The sequence below is a fragment of the Arachis hypogaea genome, chromosome 14 (assembly GCF_003086295.3).
Source record: "Arachis hypogaea cultivar Tifrunner chromosome 14, arahy.Tifrunner.gnm2.J5K5, whole genome shotgun sequence".
NCBI lineage: Eukaryota > Viridiplantae > Streptophyta > Magnoliopsida > Fabales > Fabaceae > Arachis > Arachis hypogaea.
Window position 1 is genome coordinate 78,951,489 of NC_092049.1, and position 5,969 is coordinate 78,957,457.

A 5,969-nucleotide genomic window follows, 5' to 3' on the forward strand; every position below is an offset into this window, starting at 1 on the left:
TTATCTTTTTAAAAAATTTGATTTCAAAATATCTTTTCTAACTTCCTAACTTCTTATCTTTTCAAAATTTGTTTCAACTAACTAACTAACTTTTTGTTTGCTTCTTATCTTTTTCAAAACCACCTAACTAACTCTCTCTCTCTAATTTTCGAAAATATCTTCCCTCTTTTTCAAAATTTCTTTTTAATTAACTAATTATTTCAATTTTTAAATCTTAAATTTCGAAAATTACTAACATTTTTCAAAAACTATTTTCGAAAATTAATAACTCGTTTTCAAAAATTATTTTCGAAAATCCTCTCCCTCTCTCATCTTATTCTATTTATTTATTCATCTACTAACATCTCTTCCTCACATCACTCACCAAATTTGAACCCCCTCTTCTATCTGTGTTCGATTTTTTTCTTCTTTTCTTCTTCTACTAACAATAAGGAATCTCTTTACTGTGACATAGAGGATTCCTCTTCTTTTCTTTTTCTCTTCTCTTTCTTATGAGCAGGGACAAAGAAAAAGGCATTCTTGTTGAAGCTGATCCAGAACCTGAAAGGACTCTGAAGAGAAAACTAAGAGAAGCTAAATTACAACAATCCAGAGACAACCTTATTGAAAATTTCGAACAAGTAAAGGAGATGGCAGCCGAACCCAACAACAATAATGCAAGGAGGATGCTTGGTGACTTTACTGCACCTAATTCCAATTTACATGGAAGAAGCATCTCCATTCCTGCCATTGGAGCAAACAACTTTGAGCTAAAACCTCAGCTAGTTTCTCTGATGCAGCAGAACTGCAAGTTTCATGGACTTTCATCTGAAGATCCTTTTCAGTTCTTAACTGAATTTTTGTAGATCTGTGATACTGTTAAGACTAATGGAGTAGATCCTGAAGTCTACAGGCTCATGCTTTTCCCTTTTGCTGTAAGAGACAGAGCTAGAGTGTGGTTGGATTCTCAACCCAGAGATACCCTGAACTCTTGGGATAAGCTGGTCACGGCTTTCTTAGCCAAGTTCTTTCCTCCTCAAAAGCTGAGCAAGCTTAGAGCTGATGTTCAAACCTTCAGACAGAAAGAAGGTGAATCCCTCTATGAAGCTTGGGAAAGATACAAGCAGCTGACCAAAAAGTGTCCTTATGACATGCTTTCAGAATGGACCATCCTTGATATATTCTATGATGGTTTATCTGAGCTATCAAAGATGTCATTGGATACTTCTGCAGATGGATCCATTCACCTAAAGAAAACGCCTACAGAAGCTCAAGAACTCATTGACATGGTTGCTAATAACCAGTTTATGTACACTTCTGAGAGGAATCCTATGAGTAATGGGATGCCTATGAAGAAGGGAGTTCTTGAAATTGATACTCTGAATGCCATATTAGCTCAGAATAAAATATTGACTCAGCAAGTCAATATGATTTCTCAGAGTCTGAATGGAATGCAAGCTGCATCCAACAGTACTCAAGAGGCATCTTCTGAGGAAGAAGCTTATGATCCTGAGAACCCTGCAATAGCAGAGTTAAAATACATGGGTGAACCATATGGAAACACCTATAATCCATCATGGAGAAATCATCCAAATCTCTCATGGAAGGATCAAAGGCCTCAACAAGATTTTAATAATGGTGGAAGAAACAGGTTTAACAATAATAAACCTTTTCCATCATCCACTCAGTAACAGACAGAGAACTCTGAACAAAACACCTCTAATTTAGCAAACTTAGTCTCCGATCTATCCAAGGCCACTGTAAGTTTCATGAATGAAACAAGGTCTTCCATTAGAAATTTGGAAGCACAAGTGGGCCAGTTGAGTAAAAGGATCACTGAAATCCCTCCTAGTACTCTCCCAAGCAATACAGAAGAGAATCCAAAAGGAGAGTGCAAGGCCATTGACATAAGCACCATGGCCGAACCTGTAAGGAAAGGAGAGGACGTGAATCCCAAGGAGGAAGACCTCCTGGGATGTCCAGTGATCAATAAGGAGCTTCCCTCTGAGGAATCAAAGGACTCTGAGGCTCATCTAGAGACCATAGAGATTCTATTGAACCTCCTTATGCCATTCATGAGCTCTGATGAGTAATCCTCTTCTGAAGAAAATGAGGATGTTACTGAAGAGCAAGCTGCCAAGTTCCTTGGTGCAATCATGAAGCTAAATGCCAAATTATTTGGTATTGAGACTTGGGAAGATGAACCTCCCTTGTTCACCAATGAACTAAGTGATCCAGATCAACTGACATTGCCTCAGAAGAGACAGGATCCTGGAAAGTTCATAATACCTTGTACCATAGGCACCATGATCTTTAAGGCTCTGTGTGACCTTGGTTCAGGAATAAACCTCATGCCCCTCTCTAAAATAGAGAAACTGGGAATCTATGGGGTGCAAGCTGCTAAAATCTCATTAGAGATGGCAGACAATTCAAGAAAACAGGCTTATGGACAAGTAGAGGACGTGTTAGTAAAGGTTGAAGGCCTTTACATCCCTGCTGATTTCATAGTCCTAGATACTGGGAAGGATGAGGATGAATCCATCATCCTAGGAAGACCTTTCCTAGCCACAGCAAGAGCTGTGATTGATGTGGACAGAGGAGAATTGATCCTTCAAATAAATGAGGACAAACTTGTGTTTACAACTCAAGGATCTCTCTCTGCATCCATGGAGAGGAAGCATAAAAAGCTTCTCTCAAAGCAGAGTCAAACAAAGCTCCCACAGTCAAACTCTAAGTTTGGTGTCAAACCCCCATATCCAAACTCTAAGTGTAGTGTTGGGAGGTTTCAACAAAGCTCTGCACATCTGTGAGGCTCCATGAGAGCCCACTGTCAAGCTATTGACATTAAAGAAGTGCTTGTTGGGAGGCAACCCAATGTTTATTTATCTAATTTTCATTGTTTTTCATGTTTTATTAGGTTCATGATCATGTGGAGTCAAAAAATAAACATAAAAATTGAAAACGGAATCAAAAACAGCAGAAGAAAAATCACACCCTGGAGGAAGACCTTACTGGCGTTTAAACGCCAGTAAGAAGCATGTTTTGGGCGTTCAACGCCAGAACAGAGCATGGTTCTGGCGCTGAACGCCAGAAATGGCAGCATCTGGGCGTTTGAACGCCAGAAATGCACCCTGGAGGAGAGCTGGCGCTGAACGCCCAGAACAAGCATGGTTCTGGTGTTCAACTCTAGAAACAGGCTACAAATGGGCGTTCAACGCCCAGAACAAGCACCAACCTGGCGCTGAACGCCTAGAGTTGTGTGCAAGGGCATTTTACATGCCTAATTTGGTGAAAGGCTGTAAATCCTTGAACACCTCAGGATCTGTGGACCCTACAGGATCACCTCAGGATCTGTGGACCCCACAGGATCCCTACCTACCTCCACTTACTTCTTCTCACCCCTCTTTCACACAATCCCATAAACACTCTTCCCCAAAACCCTTCACCAATCACCTCAATCTCTCTTCCCCATCACCTCTTCACCACTCACATCCATCCACTCTTCCCCATAAACCTACCTCATAAACTCCACCTACCTTCAAAATTCAAAATCAATTTCCCACCCAAACCCACCCTACATGGCCGAAACTTAACCCCCCTCCCTTCCCTATATAAAGCCTTCCATTCTTCCTCATTTTCACACAACACAACCCTCTCTTCTCTTCTTGGCCGAAACACACCTCCCCCCTCTTCTCCATCTTTTCTTCTTCTTCTTCATCTATTCTTTCTTCTCTTGCTCGAGGGCGAGCAAAATTCTAAGTTTGGTGTGGTAAAAGCATAAGTTTTTTGTTTTTCCATTACCATTGATGGCACCTAAGACTGAAGAATCCTCTAGAAAAGGGAAAGGAAAGACAAAAGCTTCCACCTCCGAGTCATGGGAGATGGAAAGGTTCATCTCCAAAGCCCATCAAGACTACTTCTATGATGTTGTGGCCAAGAAGAAGGTGATCCTCGAGGTCCCTTTCAAACTCAAAAGAAATGAGTATCCGGAGATCCGACATGAAATTCAAAGAAGAGGTTGGGAAGTTCTAACAAACCCCATCCAACAAGTCGGCATCCTAATGGTTCAAGAGTTCTATGCTAATGCATGGATCACTAGGAACCATGATCAAAGTAAGAACCCGAACCCAAAGAATTATCTCACCATGGTTCGGGGGAAATACTTAGATTTTAGTCCGGAAAATGTGAGGTTGGTGTTCAACTTGCCAAACATGGAAGAGAACGCACACCCCTACACAAGGAGAGTCAACTTTGATCAAAGGTTGGACCAAGTCCTCATGGACATATGTGTAGAAGGAGCTCAATGGAAGATTGACTCAAAAGGCAAACCGGTTCAACTAAGAAGACTGGACCTTAAGCCTGTAGCTAGAGGATGGTTGGAGTTCATTCAATGCTCAATCATTCCCACTAGCATCATGATTGGAGAAGAGGTGGAAGTTTATGAGATTATACCTCAAGAACTCTACAAGGTGGCTGACAAGTCCTCCACTATGGCAAGGTTAGCCTTTCCTCACCTCATTTGCCACCTATGCAATTCGGCTGGGATTGACATAGAGGGAGATATCCTCATTAAAGAGGACAAGCCCATCACTAAGAAAAAGATGGAGCAAGCAAGAGAGCCCATTCATGGAGCTCAAGAGGCGCATGAAGCTCATCACCATGAGATCCCGGAGATGCCTCAAATGCATTTCCTCCACAAAACTATTGGGAGCAAATCAACACCTCCCTAGGAGAACTAAGCTCTAACATGGGAAAATTAAGGGTGGAACATCAAGAGCACTCCATCATCCTTCATGAAATAAGAGAAGATCAAAAAAGCAATGAGGGAGGAGCAACAAAGACAAGGAAGAGACATAGAAGAGCTCAAGGACATCATTGGTTCCTCAAGAAGGAAACGCCACCATCACTAAGGTGGACTCATTCCTTGTTCTTACATTCTCTATTTTTCGTTATGTGCTTATCTATGTTTGTGTCTTCATTACATGATCATTAGTAGTTAGTAACTTTGTCTTAAAGTTATGAATGTCCTATGGATCCATCACCTCTCTTAAATGAAAACTGTTTTAATTCAAAAGAACAAGAAGTACATGAGTTTCGAATTTATCCTTGAACTTAGTTTAATTATATTGATGTGGTGACAATGCTTCTTGTTTTCTGAATGAATGCTTGAACAGTGCATATGTCTTTTGAAGTTGCTGTTTAAGAATGTTAAATATGTTGGCTCTTGAAAGAATGATGACAAGGAGACATGTTATTTGATAATCTGAAAAATCATAAAAAAAATGATTCTTGAAGCAAGAAAAAGCAGCAAAGAACAAAGCTTGCAGAAAAAAAAATAGAAAGAAAAAGAAAAAGCAAGCAGAAAAAGCCAAAAGCTCTAAAAACCAAGAGGCAAGAGCAAAAAGCCAGTAACCCTTAAAACCAAAAGGAAAGGGTAAATAAAAAGGATCCCAAGGCTTTGAGCATCAGTGGATAGGAGGGCATAAAGGAATAAAATCCTGGCCTAAGCGGCTAAACCAAGCTGTCCCTAACCATGTGCTTGTGGCGTGAAGGTGTCAAGTGAAAACTTGAGACTGGGCGGTTAAAGTCAAGGTCCAAAGCAAAAAAAAAAAAGAGTGTGCTTAAGAACCCTGGACACCTCTAATTGGGGAGTTTAGGAAAGCTAAGTCACAATCTGAAAAGGTTCACCCAATTATGTGTCTGTCGCATTTATGTATCCGGTGGTAATACTGGAAAACAAAGTGCTTAGGGCCACGGCCAAGACTCATAAAATAGCTGTGTTCAAGAATCATCATACTGAACTAGGAGAATCAATAACACTCTCTGAACTCTGAGTTCCTATAGATGCCAATCATTCTGAACCTCAACGGATAAAGTGAGATGCCAGAACTATTCAAGAGGCAAAAAAAAGCTCCATATGAAGTCTTATTTTTTTTTTTCTATTTAGATTGGAGACTAGTTTTTGGATAGAGAAATCACTTTAGATATGA

The 5,969-nt window shown here is 40.4% G+C and overlaps 1 non-coding gene across 1 annotated transcript; it reads right to left on the minus strand.

Annotated features, from left to right (window-relative positions):
- Positions 1–1,028: 1,028 nt before the first annotated feature.
- On the minus strand, positions 1,029–1,136 carry LOC112746690 (small nucleolar RNA R71). The gene has a single exon (XR_003174560.1). It is a non-coding gene; the product is annotated as a small nucleolar RNA R71 (small nucleolar RNA).
- Positions 1,137–5,969: the final 4,833 nt, after the last annotated feature.